The 22,053-nt window shown below is 42.5% G+C and overlaps 1 protein-coding gene across 3 annotated transcripts in view; it reads left to right on the top strand.

Annotated features, from left to right (window-relative positions):
- Nucleotides 1-22,053, top strand: part of FYB1 (FYN binding protein 1) — a 124,055-nt gene that overhangs the window by 17,211 nt on the left and 84,791 nt on the right. Inside the window, exon 1 of one of the 3 annotated variants that reach the window (XM_084880574.1) lies at nt 20,213-20,391. The exons of the other annotated variants lie outside the window; for them this stretch is intronic. The gene's annotated coding sequence lies outside the window, so the exon portion shown is untranslated. Of the gene's footprint in view, nt 1-20,212; nt 20,392-22,053 lie in introns of those variants that run through there. 3 annotated transcript variants of the gene reach the window in all.

Raw genomic sequence — 22,053 nt, 5'->3', positions numbered from 1 at the left:
GTAAGATCGAGAATGTAGCGAAAGAAGAATAACATAATGAAAGATGAGGCCTTGATTTATTTGTCAGATCACCTCTCCCTCATCTTCCTACCAGGTAGTCTGTGTTGCCCACACACACTCCTGAGGGCCATCGGTCTAATGGATTTGCACAATGCTTGTGAACCGTCTCCAGAGCCAGGCAATCCACATGCAATTCCAACTCATCCTCTTGCTTCCTGCTCTGCACCTTGGGCAAGCTGCTTCACTCTAGTGGCCCAGTTTCCCCCTCTGTAAAGGGGGGGAGGGGGAGACAATGGTAGTCTGCCTCATAGGAAACAAATGAGCCGTTATTGCAGGAAGTTTTTGGTACTGTGTCTACCAGAGAATAAGGAAGGAGCTCTGGGAATGTCTGCTACCTTATTTGTTATTTATGATGCTTCAAGGGTGGGGGGAAAGAATTTGTATGCATATATTAACCAAAGAATTTGTATGCATATATTAACCAAAGAATTTGTATGCATATATTAACCAAAGAATTTGTATGCATATATGCATGACCCATGAACACAGACAATAGTGTGGTGAAGGCCTAGGGGAGTTAGGGAGCAGGAGCTATGTGGGGTGAAGGGTGTCAATGGGGGAAAAGAAGGATATCCTGTTGATCACTTGGCTTCACCCCTGTTTTAAAGTTTTCTCATTTTTATCCCCTGGGTCATCTGTCCACCGCAAAAGGAGCTATGCCATTTTACATTTTTTCCCCCTCTAGATTAAGCATAAACAAGACAGAAGAAAAATTCTTTTTCTTTCTTCCCTTGGCATAAGAGCATTGCTGTGAAATTTCTTTTCTTCTTCTTTTTTTTTTTTTTTTTTTTTTTTTAAGTGGAACTAAACAAACACCCACTCCAGGGACTTCCAATGTAGTCTTCCATGAAGATGGATCTATAGTCGCTAGTAACTATGCTTGCCAAGCTATATGGAAGCCTGTTCCTCCTCTTCTCACCTGGACAATCCCAATCCACAAAGCCTCCTCTCTCAGGTGTCCCTGGTGCAGCTCCCTCCTCTGTCCGCTCACTTCTTCTTCTTCTTCTTTCTTCTTCTTCTTCTTCTTTTTTTTTTAAATACATTTTTATTGATTTTTTACAGAGAGGAAGGGAGAGAGAGAGCTAGAAACGTTGATGAGAAACATCTACCAGCTGCCTCTTGCACACCCCATACCGGGGATGTGCCCGCAACCAACGTACATGCCCCTCACCGGAATCGAACCTGGGACCTTTCAGTTCGCAGACCGAAGCTCTACCACTGAGCCAAACCGGTTTAGGCTGTCCTCTCACTTCTAAGGGACTATTGGAGTCATGGGAACAATGGTGAATTCTCAGCTAACACCCATTCAGAAAGTCACAAGTAAATCCCATCCAACCAACCATCATCTTATTCTTGCTTCTCTCTCAGAAAAGCCTGGTAAGTTACACTCTCCATCCCCTCTACCTCAACTCTCTAAGATGTACACATCCTCACCTACACAGGCAAATATTTACTAATGATGTGAATAGCACAGAGATTTATGGGATTATGATTCTATAGTTCATTTTGAGTTGGAAAATATCACTGTGCAGATGAGGAGAAACACCCCCCACATACACACACACACACCCCTCATTCACATACACACATACACTTCTTTTTAAATTGTGGTAGAGCAGACACCTACCTTTACTAGTGAATTCTGGATTCTACCATTTGACAACTTGAAGAAAATTGTAGATTGTGGTTGAAAAGAAAAACTTTGAGTCACACTAAGAGTGTTCAGATTATTTTTTGGAGAAAAACACACACACACACAATGAGGTGATTTAACAGTTTCTGGAACATGACATATGTAAGGAATTCTGAAGATTTTCAGAAACATATCCTCAGGGTCACTGACAAATTTGGAGGAAATACAATAAGAAAGGAACATGATGCAAAATCCTTGGCCTGATGAAACTTTCTTTGGGCTTTAATGTACGTGTAAAAGAGACTTGCATTTTAAATAACAAATTCCCTGAACAGATGATTGCAGATAGGTGCCCTCCAGCAAAAAGAAAAGCTTAAAATGTAGCAGGAAGAATTCAAATGAGCCAAAAACCACAAGGCCCTTTTCCAGTGCACCTGCTTTTCAAATAAGGCAGATTTCTCACTGGGACGTGCTCTATATCATAGGTCACATTGGCAATGACGTTCCCTAGGGCTGTGCAGGGCACCATCAACTCACCATACTTGTTCCTTTGCCTACCTGGAGCCACCTAGAGAAATGAAAAAAATAAAAAATAAAAAATAAAAATAAAAATAAAAATAAATAAACAAACCCCACCCCCATTCCCAATCTCAATCTCATTTATCTCCCTTTTTACCACCTCTCTGCCACTCTAGGTTTTGAGGAACAAGTAAAAGAGAAAAGAATAAGAGGGAATAAAGGGGAATGTGAGAGAATAAGCTGACCTGAGGATATGTAGCTCCAAAGTCAGGGAGTGGAAGTGAAGCTCAGGTGCCCTTCTATCTTGTCCATCTCCCAGAATCAAGTTTAGGAGACCCTGGGATGATGGCCCACTTACACCCAAAGCTCTCAGCAACCTGAGCTGACCAAACCAGGCACGCTGGCATGTGCAGAAACCTTCAGCAGGTTCTCAAGCACAACAAAGAGTTTTTCATGTGTTAGAAGGGGAAGTGGTTTGAAAATTTAGCTGTTGGAGGCAAGAGGTAAACAAACCATAAAGCCCCACCCTGAAAGTTCCTAGTCTCTCCCAGGGGTTAAATAACCCTTTCTAAGCACTATTTCTTAATTTTTGTTTGTTTACTTATTCTGGATATTTCAAGAATTCTTCCTGCCACATGTTTACTTATTCTGGATATGTTTACTTATTCTGTATATTTACTGATTTGATGGGGGCTGTTGTAAAAATAACATACGAATACTTAGAGGGCTTGAGGGTTCCTTTTTTCTCTTCCAGCACCCAGTAATAAATAGTTCCTTTCCTGGTCAGCTACAGAGACTTCGTAGTCCTCATCCAGCTTTCTCCACACACAGTAACTGCCCTTTATTGTTCCCTCAGTAGGCAGGTGGGTTGGCCCACAAAAGTATTGCAAACAAATTTATGTTGGCTTAATTAAATATTTTGATCGTTGTCAAGTTATAATTGAATCTTTAGGAGAGGCCCAAAGGAAGGAAATAAAAATTCACCTAACAAAGGGTAAAGCATTCTCTTCTCAAACTCCCACAGTAATTTAGATGAAAGAAAGAAAGAAAGAAAGAAAGAAAGAAAGAAAGAAAGAAAGAAAGAAGATAGATAGATAGATAGATAGATAGATAGATAGATAGATAGATAGATGATAGAGCAGTTCAGTGGCATCAAGTATATTTGCATTGTTGGGTGCACTTGTTTATTTTTATCATCTTAGTTTAGGGTCAACAAATTATTCTGAATCTTGATTATATCAGCCAACATCTTAGCTAGTCCTTCAATATTGGTATGATTTGTAAATATCAGAATACTTTTACATCTTCGTCTCACATGAAGATGAAAATAATAAATCGAGCAGATGAGACAAAGGAGACGGGAAGAAGCTGATGTCAATCCACTAATCCATCACCTTTGAGGGTGTTTTGACCAAATGCAATTGGCTGTGTTCCATGATTGGTGCCATCAACCTCCAGCTCTATGAAACCTTTCATCTTTGTTTCAATCCTGTTATTGCAATGACTGGTTCATAGAAATTTGTCATATCCACGGCAACTGAAATGTCCAAAACAAAATGCTGCAAACCTGTTCCCTTCCCCACTTCTGCCACTTCCATCAGCACCACCCATCCTGTCTTGAAGACTAAATATGTTGTAGTCATCTTAACTCTTTCTCTCCTTCTTTGCTTTTTAAGTGTCACTGTCACTAAGCACTTTAATTCGGTGATTATCAGAATATTTCAGGTCATGTCCCTGTAGGAAATGATGATATTAAGTTGATTGAATAAAAAGGAGGCTTGTATCTGAAAGCAGTTTCCTGTGGAGCAGGGTGTTTCCCACAGCCCCCAGGCCTTCATGGGTATCTCAACTCCCCTGTAACACCTGGGCACACACACTGGGAAATTCAAATTCAACTCTTTCTTTCTTCAAAATGTCTCTTATATGTGCCCTTTTATTTCCATTTCTGCAACTACCACCTTTGTCAGGTCATTATCTCATACTCAGATTATTGTAATATACTCCTAACTGCTTTCTCACATTGCCTTTTCCCAAGTTTATCTTTGGTGATGCCATTAACTAATCTATTTATCCTAGGTATGAATCTACAGTTGTTTCCCATTACCTATGATGTGCCTTCATGTGGGTCTCTTTGAGTTCACCTTGTTTGGGACTATCTGCATTTACTGAATTTTTATGTCTGCTTCCTTCACCAGGTTTGGAAAGTATTCTGCCATTTTTTCACATAGGTTTGCAATTCCTTGTTCTCTTTCTTCCCCTCCTAACACCCCCTCTAATGCTTAGTTCGGTACATTTTAAGTTGTTCCAGATACTTCTTAAACTTTCCTCATTTGGGGGGGATTATTTTTCCTTTTTGGTGTCCTTATTGGGTGTTTTGTGCTTCCTTATCTTTCAAATCTCTGATTCGATCCTCTGCTTCATCTACTCTATAGTTGATTCTCTGTACCGTATTCTTTATTTCAGTTAATGTATTCTTCATTTTGGACTGATTCTTATGTTTTCTATCTACAGTTTTGTTTCCTACCTCTCTGTTGATGTTCTCATTAAGTTCATCTATTCTTCTCCTAAATTCACTGAGCATCCTTATACCTAGTGTTTTGAACTCTGAATCTGTTGGATTACTTATCTTCATTTTGCTTAGTTCTTTTTCTGAAGTTTTATGTTCTTTGATTTAGGACATGTTTCTTTGTCCCTCATTTTGGCAGCCTCTCTGTGTTTGTTTCTGTGTGTTAGGTTGAGCAGCTATGTCTCCTGGCCTTGGCACAGCGGCCTTATGTAGGTGTCCTATAGCATCCAGTGGCACAGCCTCCTGTTCACCCAAACTGGGAACTCCAGGAGGATTGTGTACACCCTCCTGTTGTAGTTGAGCCTTGATGCTGTTGGTGCCTCCATGGGAGGGATTTGCCCCCAGGATCATCATCTGTGAGGACTGGTTGTGACCACCATGAAGGATCAACTATTCTGAGACTCACCCCATAGAGTAGGGGTGTCGATCTCAATCAGAGAAGGGGCCAAAATCTAAAATCCAGCCTAAATCGCGGGCCGAATGGTTTACTGAACAGTCATAAACTGACAATGTCATAAACTGACAGCGGAGTGCAGTGATGACAGCGTGGTGCGGGCCACATTGCAAGGCCTGGCGGGCTGGATTTGGCCTGCAGGCCTTGTGTTTGACACATGTGCCATAGAGCATGACTTACTTCAGCAAGGCTCTGGTAACCACTGAGTTTGCCCCTTGAGTTTATAACTTGTGGAGGTTGTTGGATGGTGCTTTGATGTGGCCTGAAGCTGTCTAATGAGTGTGCTGGTTCTGGGACCTCCCAGGAGGTGCAGGCCAAGGTCAGCTGCCATCTGTACCCTCCCTGGGGCACCCAGCATGAGCTACAAAGTGATATGTAAATGGCTACTAGTTGTGATGGGCTTGAAGGTGCCCAGCGAAGCCAAGCTGTGAGCCAAGAATGGCTGTGGCTAGTGCTGGACCTGAAGCACTTAGTAAGACATACAGGGCACATCTAAGCAGATGCTGCTTATTAGAGCGATTTTAGAAAAGTCTGAACCATGAGCCAAGACAGACCATTTGTGTGAAAAAGCCACTAGAAATGACTTGAGTGGGCCTACAAGATGTGTGAGGCAGGGTCTCAGGGAATCACCAGGGCAAGGTTATAGTATTAGCCAGGTTGGCGGAGACTCAGATATGGTGCCTACTTGATAGCTATTTGGAGGAAGGGCTCAGAAAAGGAAAAATCTGCCAAGACTTCTGTCTGATAGAAAGTTGCCCCTCCAACTCTCATACTCCCTGTGTGTCCCTCTGGAACTTAGAGCAAGTAAGTCCAAGTAAGTCCATGTGTGGGCCCTTTAAGAGGAATTGCTGGAACTCCAATCCCTGCTGGTTTTTACGGCCAGAATTTATGGATACATCTCTTCCTGGCACTGAAACCCTGGACTCAGTGGACTGGTGTGGGACTGGAACCTCTTTGGGGAGATAGCGTCACGATTTTTATCTGCCACATGTGGTCTTTACTTTCTGCATTTGCTATTCCACTTCCCCAGTTATTTAATAGTTTAAATTTTTTAATTCATAGATTTTTATTATCCCCCAAATCCCCAATACTTTCTTTAGTCTATGATAGTCCATAATGTCCAAAAGATTTTCCAAGATGTATTGACCACTCTAAATTAGAGATCTAGTCCATAAATCTTCTATCATTACTATCATTATTCTCAAACCAATTCTTAGTTTCAGAGCCATATTGATCTTCACATTAACATGATTAATATAATTTAACAGAAAATTATCTTTTAAAATCTTCTTATATGCCTAGAATTCATGTGGCTGAGTTTATAAAACAAAGTTATACTGTATCATTCTGGCCCTGTAGAACCGTGGTGTTCAATACTGTACTCACTATTCATATGTGACTATTTAAGTTTTAATTAATTAAAATTAAATTTAATGTAATACAACTCAGTTCCTCAGGTGTATTAACCACATTTTAAGTGCTCAATGGCAGGATATGTTTAATGGCTACTATATTGGACAGCAGACATATAAGACATGTCTACATTACAAACAATCCCATTGGGAAGCACTACTCTGGAAGCTTATCTACAGTTTTATTAAGAAATATATATACTTGATATAATTCATAGCACCTGATGGAATATTAACTAAAAACCCCTGCAAATAAGTAGCTATCATGGGCTTTTGGCCATCATTTATTCACCCTCTATAACACCTGGTGCCTACTAAGCACTCAAAAATATTTAACAAGTGTTTGTAGAATAACAATGGCAGCTTCTATATGCTCAGGTATCTGGCATCATAATATTTTTTAAAAAGTAAAGATTTAAACAGCAGAAAGAGAAACAAACTATTTTATGAACAAGTAGTCCACATTTCATGAATCCTGACGGCATGCTTACATGTAAATGTATGGCAAATGGTTGACACCCGCTCTGCCCCTGCTTGGACAGCTGTGGATTACATCTGCATCAAATCAGCCAGGAGTTATTTATTTTCAAAATGTGCGCTGACCCACTTCTAAGCCCAAGGGGTAAAAATGTCACCTTTGTTCATTTCTCAAGAAAAATATTTTTCAGATCCTGCACTGACTCTGAAAGGAAAGGCTGTTCCTTGGGGTGTTATCATAATTCCCGCTTCGTTTCAGGCTTTCTGACAGTCATCACTTCTTGCCTTCATTCCTGGATATAATATGAACAGGAAAGCAACCCATGCCAAGCACCCACATTAGTCCCTTTTCTTCTAGAGAATTTAAGTTGATTGTTGAGTTTGTGCTTAGGAGCTGTGTGATTTTGTCATGACCTCTTCCTATTTCAAGGACTGTGAGCTTCTTAGCCCAATAGGACTGTGTGATTCAGTCTTATGTTGTTGAGCCTTGAACAACATGGGTTTGAACCATATGGGTCCATTTGTACACAGATTTTTTTCAATAAATATTTTGGAAAAATTGTTGGCACTTTCCTTACTATCATGTAGCAATCGTATCGACTACCCTCGGCTGTATTTTTTGCTTCTTCATTATCAAAGCATGGATCGTTTTACCTGTAAATAACTTTGATTTGCTTTTTCACATCTTTTCATTTTTGATGTCTAGTGTTAGTAATCATCTTCCAAACAGACAACACAAACTTACAGTATTGATAAATACAGTACAGTGCTGTAACTGTATTTTCTCTTTCTTTTGATTTTCATAATAATATTTTCTTTTCTCTAGTTTACTTTAATGAATACAGTATTTAATATACATAATGTATAAAATATGTGTTAGTCAACTGTTTATGTTGTTAGTAGGCTTCTGGTTAGCAGTAGGCTCTTAGTAGTTAAGTTTGGGGGGAGTCAAAAAGTTATATGGATTTTCTATTGAGCAGAGGTTCTGCGCTCCTAAGCCCCACGTTGTTCAAGGTTCAAATGTAATCCCATTACCTAAGAGTTGGCCCCATGAGAGATCGTCAATAAATACTTTTACACATATAAATTATAGAAGATTAACAAATGTGTCTCCTTGCCTGGAGTTAAGGCTTTTATGCACCAATAATATTTTAAGAAAGACATAAATAGCCCTACCTGGTTTGGTTCAGTGGATAGAGTGTCAGCCTGCAGACTGAAGGGTCCTAGGTTCAATTCCCATCAAGGGCATATACCTTGGTTGGGGGCACATCCCCAGTAGGGAGTGTGCAGGAGGCAGCTGATCGATGTTTCTCTCTCATCGATGTTTCTAACTTTCTGTCCCTCTCCCTTCCTCTCTGTAAATAATCAATAAAATATATATATTTTTAAAGGACACAAATGCAATTAAAAAACAAAACAATCTTAATGAGTGACCTTTTCACAGATTCCTCAGCATTCCACACAAAATCAGGCTATCTGACGCATGTGCTGTGGGAATGGGGCAGTGATTTTGGAACGAGGTAGAGATATTTTTGGAAGATCTAGAAATAAGTTTGACTATCAAACATTTGGAGCCCACACTTAGTTTCCTTAAAGAATCATCCATAGATAACAGAAAACATCATTTCCCCTGAAAACACATCTGGCCTATATATGTTAGAGAAAGGCCTGAGCAGGGACTCTCAAGGTGTGGTCTAAGACCCCTGGGAATCACCAAGTGCCTTTTAAGAAATCCACAAGGTCAAAACTATCTCCATGACAATACTAAGATGGTATTTGTCTTGTTCATCCTCTCTTGAAATTCAGTGGAATTTGTCAGAGACCACATAATTATATGAAAAGGCTATTAAGGTAGTCTTCCCTTTGAGGCCATATCTTCCTATACTTCAACCAAAACATGCCACAACAGATTGAATGCAGAGCAAACATGAGAATACAGCTGCTTTCTGTTATACCGTACATTAAAGACATTTGCAAAAAATATAAAACAGCACTATGTCTCTCCTTCCATTTTTTGTCTTAGAGAATATATTTTTCATAAAAATGTTATTCACGTTAATATATAATGATTTATTACTGTTGTTTTAAATGCATAAATAAGTGAATATTTTCTTAGTTACTATCCATATTAGCAGAAGCTCTCTGTGGCCCTCCAATAATTGTTAAGCATGCCAAGTGGTCTTGGAACCAGAGGCTGAGAACCATGGCTCTAGAATGTGGTGAGTGCCAAGAGGTAACTGGGCTCCCAGACCATGATGAACTGGAGAAGGGACAGCAAGCAGAACCCTGTTTCTGAGCTGACCTGAAGACTGCTGAAGATGCTGACCCTAGCTCCATCCCATCAGCTAATTACAGACAGCTTTTCAGAGGCTACTTCTAAGTCTTCCTTTACTCTTTTTTTCCTAAACCAAACCATTCATTTGCCTGGCCAAATATTTGCTAGCTCTCTTCAGTTGCATACAAATTGCCTGGTTTCATACAATATTTATTCTAAAGTGTTGCACTTACAGTGGTTTCAGATGAGAAGTCAGTTTTCATTTGAGAAGATGGTTGTGTCTGTTGGCAGCCTTGGCTGAGGTTGGCTGTGTGGTCACAGAGCACAGATACCATTTCTGAGACCTGGTGAACATCATCTGTGGGTTTTTGCAGTTAGACCAGCCCCAAATCAACCCTGTTTTACCTTCCCAGTGGCTTTTTTGTTTAGCTTCATGTGCCACAGTTTAGGTAATACAGGCTAATAATACCAGGATTGATCCCTTTTGCACAATAATGCAATGTCCATTATAATAAAAAGTGACTGTGGAAGGGCATGTGTGTGTGTGTGTGTTCTCACATAGATATGTCTCCTTCTTTCAACCACTCTTATCTTGGGCTCAGAGAAAGTTCACCACTCCTGATTATTCTAAACTAGTGGCCCTGCAAGAGTAGCTCACTGCCGCTTGCCTCAGTTGGTCACCTTGCCCGCCACCATTGTAGCTCACTGCCCTGCCCTCCTGGTGATTGGTTGGTATGTGTCATAGTGTAACATCCATTTGCATATTAGCCCTTTATTATGTAAGATGATCCATTTCCCAAGAACTTGGTGCTAGACCAAACAGTTTAATGATATAGTTCTCTGCATCCCTGCAGCCTTTCTTCTGTCTTACATCCTGCACTTTTCAAGTCCCATCCCTTTATAAAAATCTATTATTACTTGGGTGACCCATCCATACCTAGCCTCCCGGTCCAAGGTATCCCACTGACGGTGATGGCAATGTGGTCTAATGACTGATACACAGCTGGAGAGGGGCCAGCTGGGAACTGCTGACTCTCTGAGCACTTGGCTTTCCCTGTCTCAGTTCCCTACTCTGTAAAAGAGAAATCCTTAGCTGTACTTCTTCTATTCACCTCCCAGCCATGTAGGAAGAACTTAGAGAATAATGTAGCCTCTGTGCTCCTCTTTATAAACCCTCTTTCTCACATTGTTAGCACTGTTCTCCTAGTCTCCCATCCACCAAATCCTACACAGGCCCCAACTAGCGTTTCAGGATCACTTCGATGCATAATAATGTGTCATGTATGCACTGCTTATTTGGCACCTAATATATACTCCCCAGTAATTGTCACTGTACAATGAACTTTCCAGAAATATTCATTTTCCTAAATAGTCTTAAGGTTTTTTTGAGAGTGTAGATTTTTGTCTTATTTGTCCTTGAACATAGCACCTGACAAAATGCCTTTCACATCTTATTCAGATGTGAAAGATTGACCTAGTATTTATTTCGTTCACTCCATGTGCCAAGCATACTTTTTGCATGCATTGTTTAATTTAATCCTTGAATATGAGGCTCAAAATGATAAAGGAACTTGTCCAGGGTAACACAGCAATCTGAGAGCAACAGTAGTTAGAGCTGGTAGCTGAAGGAGTTTGGCACTGAGTTAAGCACATTTTTCTATTTTATCATAGTGCCTCCCCCAACAAGTCCTTCTTAATCAATAGCTCTTATTCTTCACCATCTTTTTCTTCCTCCTCTTCCTAGTCAATATTAATCAATATCATGATGTAAAATGAGTATACTTGCCTTTTAAAATACAAATAGATTTATACGATATTAGGCTCCATGACTTATTATGGCCAATCTGGGGTCATTCCACTCTCTATTAATACTGTAATCTGGTAATTTCAAAATGTTCTGAGGAGTCCTATTAAGGAGATGTATTAGAGGGTTAGGAGATGTATTAGAGGGTTAGGGTAGAGGATATAAGAGTAGAGGACACACCCACCCTTGTCTCTGCTAGAATGATTTTAACCTATCTATTTTTAACACAGATTTCATTTCTAAAAAAGCCTTGCATAGCTTTAGAAATGCTTGGAAACCTGCTATATAGCAATCTCAGACTGTGGGTGCTATGCTTCTATAGGCACCACTCTTAGCAAAGTGGTCAAAATATGGCCTAATCATTGCTGAATATCTCAGGCTGCAGAGCCAGAGAAGACTCCAAACACTGGACTTCCCCAGAGCCAGCCAGCCAGCCCTAGAGGGCAAACTCACTGCACCGACTTTATGATTTGAAAAATGCTACAGAATTCTACATGCACCTAAATATTCCCTCTGTTGGTCCGCTATGGGAATATCTGAATCCCTCCCCAAAGGACCTGGGATTTAAATAGTGAGAAATTCCAGAGGTAACATGCCGCAGAAATAAAACAGTGCAGTTAGGGATCCAAAGACCGGTTGAGGGGGATGGGATCCAACTCATTCTCATGGTTAATTTCTCTGTGCCTCTTTGCCCATCGCTGAAATGGAGATGACAGCCCCTGCTTCCCACCTTTAGTCAATTTTCAGTAAATGTTTTCTGAACGGATGGGTGGATGGATGGGCAGGCAGGTGAATGATGATTGGATAGATAGCTATCATACATATGTAAAATTATCTGTTACATAACAATACCACTTACAGTATAAACAAAAGGCCATATTTAATGCCTTGAAAAAACACACAGATTTATCATCTTACAGTTTAGTAGGTCAGAATTCTAAAATGGGTCATACTGCATTAAAATCAAGATGCAGGCAGGGCTGGGGTCCTTCTGGAGACTTGAGAAGTCATAGTCTTGCCTCTTCCAGCCTCCAGAGGCTGCCCACATTCCTTGGCTCATGGCCATGTATCTCCAAAGCTCAGGATGCATTGACATTGATGTGCCTGCCTCTCTCTTCCTTGTATAAGACTCTTGTAGTACATTGAGCCCACCTGTATAATCCCATCTCAAGATCCTTGAGGCAATCTCTTTCTGGAAAATTTCTCTTTGCAATGGATTACAGTTTCAGGGGTTAGGAGGTACACATCTTTGGGGGACTATTATTGGAAGCAGTACAAGGTAATTCAGATTCTGGATTCTGATGGACCATTAGAATCATATGGAAGTTTTAAAGAAAACAAATGCTCAGGCACCTCATCCAAGTACTGTGTTTTTGGTTTTTGGTTTTAATCCTCACCCTAGGATATATTTTTATTGGTTTCAGAGAAAGGGGAGGAGAGAGAGAAAAAAACATTGACTGGTTGCCTTCCTTGCATGCCCAAACCTGGGATAGAACCCCCAACCTTTTGGTATATAGGACAATGCTCCAACCAACTGAGCCATCTGGCCAGGGCCCAAATACTATATTTTAATTGGACCACATGTGCTTGGTCTCAGTATTTGCCAAGAGTAACCCAGATTACTGAAATGTAAAGCCAGAGTTGAGAGCCACTGGATGGATGTAAGAAAGTAGATTTGGACCATCACACAAACATAACTTTGAAGATCTCTCCAGCCTAATCTCAATCAGAAATTGCAGGTTTTTAAAGCGCCTCCAGTTATTCTTCTGAGCACTGAAGTTGGAGGACCCCATTCTAAAGATACACATAAATTAACCATTGACCCTCCCCCTGGCAAGTTCTAGTGAAACCCAGATGTGGGAAATCATCCCATGATTCAGTGAATACTCGAAGCAGCTAAGAGGGAGGGTCAGAAAGGCTTTGGGAGAATGGAGGGGATGGGGTCTGAGTGGAGTTTGAAGAAGGTGTAGAAAAGAGATGTAGAAGTTGTGCCAACAACTGTAGATGTGTTAGGAATGGGTGAAGGAGAGCTCATATGCCAGGCTAAGGAGTTTTAACTTTAATTTTCTTTTCTTTCTGAAGGTTTGGAGAGTCACGAAGAGCCTTAAGCAAACATGATCCAATTAATCATAGGAAGATCATGCTTGGCAGCCCTGAGCAGAAAGGGTTAGAGGCAGAGCACGTCCATAAAAAGCCACTGCACTTTAAGAGGCAAGAAGTCACTGGGGAAGGAAGGCACACAGGATTTGAAAGTTAGCTGTGAGATCAAAGCAACAAGGCGTACTGGTGAGATGTGAACGTGGGAGTCGGAGAGGGACATCTAACGCTGATTCTCAGCTCATCTTTCAGTCTCAGGTCTGTTGGATAATCAGGTGAAAATGCCCCTCAGCTGGTTACCTGGTCAAAAGAGCAACAGTGTGAACCTTAGAATGGAGCAAGAGGGCCGTGGAGAGGCGATGCAGCCGGGCAGAATGGTGTGAGGAGGCAGGCTCTGAATCAGACAGAGGGCGTGGCTGCACTTGCCTGCAAAAGAGCAGACTTTGTAGACCCCTGGAATGGGTGGAGCTAACCGTAGGGAACACTAGTTTCATTGGCATCTCTATGCCCTTTGCCTACTTCCAAGGCTATGATTTTCTCTCCCCACTCTTTCCCAGTGGTCTCCGAAGTGGAGGGAGTACACCAGAGGGAGGGTTCATAACAGCTTGTTGAGCATGATGAGAAATTGTTAGAAATAATACATTTTAAGAATATCATCTTTTCCATATTTTGTTTATATTTTATAGTGGATAAAGTATATTCACAATATGTGTGTGTGTGTGTGTGTGTGTGTGTGTGTGTGTAAAGAGATCAACAGAATTCACTAATAAAAATCCACATATTATGTATACTATGGTCAAATATATTGTATTGCTACCCATACACATTGAAAAATCTTGAGTGACCACTCTTTTGCATGACCAAAACATAGGAGAGACTTAAGAAGGGAGAAGATGGGCAGGACTCATGCACACCCACCTCCCAAAGATTTCTGGCATCTTTCAAAAGGTTTTGCCCCTCTTAGAACCCCACAAAGCAAGAACCCTGAGAGCTGTAGTCACTTTTACCTATGGATCGAAAAGGGGCCACTTACTAACCTTGACCGGCTCAAGAGAGGCCCATCTGGTAGGCCCTACAAATTCAGAGACCAGAAGTAACCACATGGGATGGTCTGAACATAAAAATTCCTAACAAAAAGCAGGTAATTCTGGGTAGTCACATCCTACATGGAGTCAAGGTCTCTAGCAACCTCTCTGAGCCTATCTATTGTCTTTTCTCATCCAAGATAACTTGTCTCGTGGTTGAGCGTCAACCTAGGAAGCAGGAGATCATAGTGCTATTCCAGGTCAGGGCATATGCCTGGTTTGCAGGCTCCAGCCCAATGTGGGAAGTGCAGGAAGCAGGCCATCAAGAGTTCTCTCTCATCACTGATGTTTCTATTTCTCTCTCCCTCTCCCTTCCTCTCTGAAATCAATTTTTAAAAATTTAAAGAAGTTAAGATAACATGCCTTTGATACATCAGGGTAATCTTTTCTAGACCTCTCAGCACCAGTGTGCTAGCCCATGGAATCCCTCATTGTTCTCTCATTCCCCTCAGACCATCTCTATGTGCAGTAAATGTTAGTTATCAACTACCCTGTGCCACTGTTCTGTTTTTTATTCAATCCTGGAGATTTCCCTTCTCTGCTCTCTTCTGACCCCTTAGTCTACCATCAATAGATTTCATGTAACCCTCCTAACATTCCCTCCTTTGATTCTAACGGTAAAGTCAGCTGCAAAACTGCTGTTCGCTGAGGTATTTCTTCCGTTTGCTGAGATTTTGCTTCCAAGCAGTTGTCGGCAGTTTGCCTCTAATAAACACATATAAATTCTCTGCAAATTCTGATGTTTCTTACGTCAGCATACCTTCTATTTTTTAATGCGTTTTTGAGAATCTGAGAAGCTGAGAGTTAAAAAAATCTTTGCTGCCTATCAGCTAGTTTTCTGCTTTCCTGAGGAGCAAAAAGAAAGAGCTGGTTAGGGCAAGGAGGCTGGGGTAAGAGGGAGGTAGGGTAGAGGAAAGTGGGGAAAAAGCGCCCTTTTTTTTCACGTCTGAACCGGGAGCCCTTCTAGCACTTTAAGGGGATGAAGGGGAAGCAGTTGTCAAAGTCAGAAAATAAGCAGAACCTGTTTCTCCACTTCATGGCATTCCACTCCCCCCTGACTGTCAGTATGTCTGGGTGTGGGTTTCTGACAGCAGCCAGCCAACTCACTCTAGGAATACACACCTTGGATGGTGTGGGATTGGGGCGTGATTGGCTTAAAGACAAAGCTCCTGAGCACCAGACATGCTTTCAGAGGGTCTGGGTTCAGCTGTGCTTTACCTGCTGCTCCTTAGCCTGGGGCTGGGGCCAGGCTTGACCTCTCCTGCCAGTTGCACTCCTGTGCTGAGCAAGCAGAAGACTGAAGCCACCCCCTCTGTCATTGCACTACACCCAGATCCTTGAAGGGAAGGAAGCCACCAGGACTGTGTTTAAGCCTGACCCAAGGCCAGGTCATTTTCACGCCCAAACACGCCCATGCTTTGCTTGCTGAGCAGGCCCCTGGAGGCCTTAATGATGCCGCAGAGCTGGCGTAGCCACAGACCCAGGTCACCCCTCTCTCCTCGGAGGTGGCTAGATTGGCCGAGGACTTCATGTCACTTACTCCTTTAAGAACTAGAATATATAGGTATCATTTCTTAATTGAGAGGAAATAAGGGTTATCATTGCTGAAGTATAAGTACAATCGTAAGCACAATATTCTAATTTAGAGAGCAAACCAGCAAGCATGTCTATAAACAGGCTAATGCTTCGGGTAGTGATTAGACTGACCAGATTGAACTAGGATAAGATTTCTCAATCTGGGGTAGAGGGGAGGATGAGATGAGATAGGAAGAGTAAAAGAATTTGCCCGAATGATAAATACAAAAAGTCTGATATAATAAACAGATGCTGATACTGGCAGGGATGAGTTGCGTAAGCGGACTTCCTCCACCCGCACTATGTAATGCACTAATTTTCCTCCCATAGTATTTTATTTCCTTGTGTTGCACAATAGAGTTGCACAGGATGGGGGAGAAAAGGCCCATTCAAACCCACACAGAATGAGCTATTCATTGAGACAGTCATTTGCTTAGAATTTACTTTGCTGAGTGAGGGGGAGAGCAGTGAGCATTTAATAAAGTATCCAGAAGCTCTGAGGTGTTAGTGATCATTCTTCAGCACATGTAAGATATAACACTTGATTTAAGAAATCTTAGAATCATTCTTTTATTTTATTGCTCTGCTTTCCTTGTAATTTATGAAAAGCTTTAGTAAATAACTATAAATTTAATGAAAAGCAGATATTCGAATAATAACCCGCTATTCCATCAGGCAAGTAATTTTTCCAGCTCCACCTTTGGTTAACATCGTCTCAAGAGGGATTATCTGTGAAGACAATATGCCCCTCATACTTTGTATTCTTTCCTCTAAACCAGTGGTCAGCAAACTGCGGCTCTTGAGCCACATGCAGCTCTTTGGCCCCTTGAGTGTGGCTCTTCCACAAAACACTACGGCCTAGGAGAGTCTATTTTGAAGAAGTAGCATTAGAAGAAGTTTAAGTTTAAAAAATTTGGCTCTCAAAAGAAATTTCAATTGTTGTACTTTTGACATTTGGCTCTGTGGACTAATGAGTTTGCCGACCACTGCTCAAAACCAAGGGTGGGTAACATCTGTCCTGTGGGTTGTATAAGGCCCTCAAAATCATTTGGTCTGGCATTGCCAAGGCATAAAGGACGAGTTAATTAAGTGTTTGAATATAGCAAGCTAATTTTTCAGTTGATAATTTTGTTGTTGTTAATCCTCACCCAAGGATTTTAAAAAATATATATTTTATTGATTTTTTACAGAGAGTAAGAGAGAGGGATAGAGAGTTAGAAACATCGATGAGAGAGAAACATTGATCAGCTGCCTTCTGCACATCCCCTATTGGGGATGTGCCCGCAACCAGGGTACATGCCTTTGACCAGAATCGAACCTGGGACCTTTCAGTCTGCAAACCAATGCTCTATCCACTGAGCCAAACTGGTTTCGGCCCAAGGATATTTTTAATTAATTTTTTGAGAGAGTAGGAGGGGAGGGAGAGACACACAGAGAGAGAAACATCAATGTGAGAAAGACACACTGATTGGTTGCCTCAGGCAGGCACCCCAACTAGGGCTGGGGATCAAGTCTGCAACCAAGATGTGTGTCCTTGACCAGAATCAAACCCAGAACCCTTCAGTCCATGAGTCAATGCTCTATCCACTGAGCCAAACCAGCTAGGGCTGAGTTGATAATTTTGTATGGCCTGCAGATAATGTTATAAATATTCTATCCAAATGGCCCTTGGAGAAAAAAAGAGTCCCCATCCCTGTGAAGAGAAAAAGTACTACTGCTTAAAAGTCTTACATTAATTTGCTGGTTCAGAAAATTGATTGCATATATCCAGAGTATACAGTAAAATAGGCTTTTGCATGTATTGATTATAAACCACATAACATAAAGGGGCACGGGGAAAACCAAATGAAAGTTTTATCATCATTATCATATTGTTGTTATGAAATAATAGAATATCGCACAATTTTCCTTTGTGAGAAACACTTATATAAAAATAGAACAAAGGGAGGGGTTATTTTTACAAAATAAGATTTGAGAAGTTAGTTACACTTCCTTTTACTTCAGGAATGTATCAATATATTACTAAACTCACCTCAAGGCTTTTTATAAAATCTTCAAACCTTTCAGACACTATCAGCAAACAATACTACCATCCAATTCAAGTAAAACATTCAAGTTTTAAAAATACAATCTTTGCAAATATGTACATTTCTTCTCCCTCATTTATACCCTTAGAGGTATAAATTGTTGGACTTACTTTTCCTGGGATAAATGCATTAAAAAGAAAAATCAAAACAAACCACCCAGCTGCCCAACACACCAGGAAGCCACTCTCAGCTCTAATAAAATAATTCACTCAACAGCGTTTATAAAGCACCTGCAGTGGGCCAGGCATTGTCCTGGGGGAATCAAAGACAAATCAGAGCCTTAAGCTGGTTTGGCTCGGTGGATAGAGAGTCAGCCTAGAGACTGAAGGGTCCCAGGTTCGGTTCTAGTCTAGGGCACATGCCCGGATTTCGGGCTCAATCCCCAGTAGGGGGCGTGCTGGAGCCAACCGATCAATGATTCTCTCTCATCATTGATGTTTCTCTCTCTCTCTCTCTCTCCCTCTCTGAAATCAATAAAAATATATTTTTTAAAGACAAATAAGATATAGTCTCCACCTTTAAACAGCTCAAGGTTTAGTGGGAGAAGCAGTTGCCTCCAACAACTAAAAAACACTACAGGAGCAGAGAGCGAGGGTGCCTGACCTGGTCTTGAGGGACCGAGTTCAGAAGGAGGTGATAGTGTGCCCTACACTGAGTGCGGGGCATGAATACGAGCTAACCAGGTGGGGGTGGGGGAGAAGAGTGGAGGTCCATTCCATGGAGGCAGGCAAATTCTGGATTTGGGGGAGGGGTTTTGTTTAGCCTCACAGGGGAGTTAGTGGGGGGAGGGGGAAAGAGGACACATAAGACTGACTTTTAAAAGTGAGTATTTCTTCTCTTTCTCCCTTTCTTTACTGCCCTCATAACCCTCCAGAAAAAATCAGAGATGGTAGAGTGCTCCCCGGGGCAGGCTCCTCCTGACTTCTGGCTTTGTAGTGCCCAATGTCGTCAATGAGACGCATGGCTCAGGCCACAGAGCAGTCCTGCCTGCAGGGAGGGCAAGTTCCACCAGGAGCTACAGAAATCTCTTCCGCTTTGGTCCCACTGGCCAAAACTCAGTCATCCAGCGGCCAGAAGGGCTCAGAAATGTTCTATTCAGTTTTGTTCTACGCCTGGCTCAAAAGCAATAATTCTCTTACTATGGAACAGACAATGGCAAAGGCCAAATAGTATTTTCGGCTATGTAGCATCTTGGTTATGTATTGTTGTTCTTTTATGTTTTGTTTTTGTTTGTTTGTTTTGCAACTTTTAAAAAATACAAAAACCATTCTTCACTTGAGAGGCTGTGCAAAACAAGCCGTAGGCCAGATTGTGCAAGTGGTCCGTCGTTTTCCGATCCCCACTATAGACAGAAGGATGAGTGTCTGGGAGGAGTGTGGCCATCTCTGGCTTGAGCCATAAAGATTATAAACCACCCAGAGGAAGAGCCTTGACTGCACACCTGTCTCATCTCAGCTTCGTGCTTCGCCCATGAAGTAGGCGTTTCATGTTCACGACTGATGAGTCCATGAATGAATGAATGAATGAATGGTAAAGGATGTTAATTTACCAAACACAATTTGTTAACATCCCACCTGGTTCCAATGGTAGTCTCTTAGCATGGATTTTTTTTGTTTTGTTTTGTTACGATTTTTAAAATATATTTTATTGATTTTTTCACAGAGAGGAAGAGAGAGGGATAGAGAGATAGAAACATTGATGAGAGAGAAACATCAATCAGCTGCCTTCTGCACATCCCCCACTGGGGATGTGCCTGCAACCAAGGTACATGCCCTTGACCGGAATTGAACCTGGGACCTTTCAGTCCGCAGGCCGACGCTCTATCCACTGAGCCAAACCGGTTTTGGCTTAGCATGGATTTTTTGTGAGTATTCCACGTTTGGGGGTGGATCTCCCTAAATGACCTCCAAGACAGAGGACAGCACTGCCTGTGCAAACAGATGGCAGAGCCAAAAGCCTTCCAGCTTTTCCCCGGATGTCCTGCTAGCAGCGGGAGAACCTGCTTTTGGTTTTGCCCTTTAAAATATCACGTGCTTGGTGGGAATGTCAGCAGAAGTGTCCAGGCTGAATAGGCACTTTTCACTTCCTCTCTCTCTCCCCTCCTTCTTGCTCAATATCCTGCAGGCATAATAGCACTTTTCTTGTCTAAGTCAGCCTGGTGGGGGAGGGCGGGAGGATCACTCCACCGGTCCCCTGGACGTCCCCGAGGCCAGGCCTCAGAAAGGGCCACCGTCCCTGGATCCCCTGTGCTGAGCAGACACCGCAGCCCAAAGGGAGAGGGTGCCCGCCCCGGCCCCAGGAAAACCACTGCAGGAGGCCCCGCTCCCACCTCATTCTGCGGAGTCAGGTAACAGCCATGCCCAGGTTTCTTCTCTCCAATAAGTGAGCCATTTTCTTTACAGCAGGAAGAGGTGCCCCCTGCAAACCGGGGGCACAGACTGTGCTGCTGGCGGGAAAGGCTGGAAGAGGGGCACGTTGGGTGGGAAGACAGCAGGAGAGGCGGAAGCCAGGCAGGAAAACCCAGCCTCATTGTAGCAGAAGGGTGATCGGCAGATAAAAGTGTGTCATCGGCCGCTTTGTAACCGGATAGGGCCTCTCACGTGTTCCTCCTCCAACCTCTGGTGCCGCTGGGATGAGATGAAGCCTGGCCCCAAACCAGACACAGAATCCCATTGGGCACAGGCCACCGGCTTCATCCTGCTCCTGACGGCATGTGCTAATCCATCTTTGGTGATGAGAAGGAACACACTTTCCCCTGAACCTTAGGACCTGGCAGGGGGTGGGGATTCATGCGAAATGTCTACCCAAATGAGAAGAGGGGCTATCTATGCTGCTGCCATCAGCCCTGCCTTCTCCCGGGAATCCCAGGAGACCAGGGCAATGGATGGCAGAGGGCTGCAAAGCCTCTCGGGAAATATTTCAGAGCAGCAGTAGCTCCCGCATGTGGTTAGAACCTTCGGCTCTCTTGTATACATTGCTGCCTCTGCAATGTAAACTCATAGTGCAACAATTAAAAGAAGAGGAGGGGCCTCTGATTCTGCCCCCTACCTGCTGTGTGACTTTGGGGGAGTCACTTAACCTCTCTGTGCCTCAGTTTCCTCCTCTAAAATAACGAGGATAATAATAGCACTAACCTCAGAGAGCCGTTGTAAGTATAAAAATTACATACATTTATTGTGTGATAACATCGATACTAGAGATCACTAATATTTGCCAGTTTTGATATTTTGTCCTCAGAGAGATTACTCTGTGTAGGAAAATGATGGGTCTGTGAACACAGGCAAAGTCATGACTGTGCTTTCCTGCCCCGTGCTGAGGCTGTCAGAGAGGTTTTGCTGAGATTAATCTACAAGGCGAGGCACAACTTCAAATATTCTAACGCCCCAAGGAATTAATGATGAATGATAGGAGAGAGGGAGGGGGTTTCTTTCCAATAAAACCACATCTTAAAAACGCTCTGTGAAAGGTGATCATGAGTATCCGGGGAACTGAGCTGTGTTCAAGGGACACCCTGGAGAGGTCAGCCTTCTCTTTCAAAGAGAAAAGCCTGGGAAGGATTTCCTGTCCCTTGGGAACTTATTTGAAAGGCTCAGATCCACGCGGCCCATTTGCTGTTTCCATCCGTGTGTCTGACTACTGCTGGGCTTCAAATGCTCCCGGGCTCCTGCCCACATCCAGAGGCCCCTTGCCTGGATTCTGAGCTCAGAAAGGCTGGTTTCTGGGGAAGTCCTACAGCCCTGAAAGCTATGGCCACCTCAGGGGGCGGACACACTGCCACCTAGTGGTCTGGATGCTAAGTGCAAGCGATTGCTCTGAAGCTTTTTCTAGTCCTAATGGGCCCGTAGAATCAGGTTTTCCCTCTTTTGGTATCCATGTTAGCTAGAGAGGTCAGGGGAGGCAGGCAGAATATTCCATCTGTGCGGGGTGTTAGCAGAAGCTGCCTCAGGGGACATTCTAAGAACAGGAATGTGGGGGGAGGACCGTGGCACCCTGGCCTGGTTTAGGCTGC

This window comes from Pipistrellus hanaki (genome assembly GCF_964339955.1).
Source record: "Pipistrellus hanaki genome assembly, chromosome: 4".
In the NCBI taxonomy this organism is placed as follows: domain Eukaryota; kingdom Metazoa; phylum Chordata; class Mammalia; order Chiroptera; family Vespertilionidae; genus Pipistrellus; species Pipistrellus hanaki.
This window is presented reverse-complemented; position numbering and strand designations above follow the sequence as displayed.